Here is a 691-nt window from a genome sequence, read left to right as displayed (position 1 = left end):
AAGACTAAAGTGCTACCAGCAACATCAAATCAAATAAAAAAATTGACGGTGAAGAATAAAAAAAAGTTTTGCAAGCTCTGGGTTATCAATTAAAGTAGAATGCCTGAAAGTGATATTTTAGATATAACTTCACAGTACGAGACGGATTCTAAAATTTCACAAATAGAATATCATTCATACGCGCCGTATACAACATCATTTAATAATAATGATGAAATACGTATATCGATCCAGCAAACGGATGTATATCCATATCTACACGAAAGCTTTATTTTTTTGGAAGGAATAATTACTGATGCTACCAAAGTGAAACTATCTAATAACGGTTACTCCTACCTTTTTGAACAAATACGATTGGAAATCAATGGGATAGGAGTAGATAGCACACGTGTTCTTGGAATCACCAGCTCGTTGAAAGGATACTTATCCGGTACACCAGACAACTATAGTTGTTATGAAAATTCTGGCTGGAATTTTAAAAACGCAACGCAATCGGAAAACGATAAAGGCGAATTTAGTGCTTGTATTCCATTAAAATATTGGTTAGGTTTGTTTGAAGACTATAAAAGAATATTGGTGAATTCTAGATTGGAATTAATATTAACTCGAAGTCATAACGATTTAAATGCTTTAACTTTAAAAGCTGGAGTACTGCTTCTGAGGTAAATCATTTTAAACAAATAGTCTGGAA

Source organism: Acyrthosiphon pisum, chromosome X (genome assembly GCF_005508785.2).
Source record: "Acyrthosiphon pisum isolate AL4f chromosome X, pea_aphid_22Mar2018_4r6ur, whole genome shotgun sequence".
Classification (NCBI taxonomy): domain Eukaryota; kingdom Metazoa; phylum Arthropoda; class Insecta; order Hemiptera; family Aphididae; genus Acyrthosiphon; species Acyrthosiphon pisum.
Note: the sequence above shows the minus strand (reverse complement) of the source record.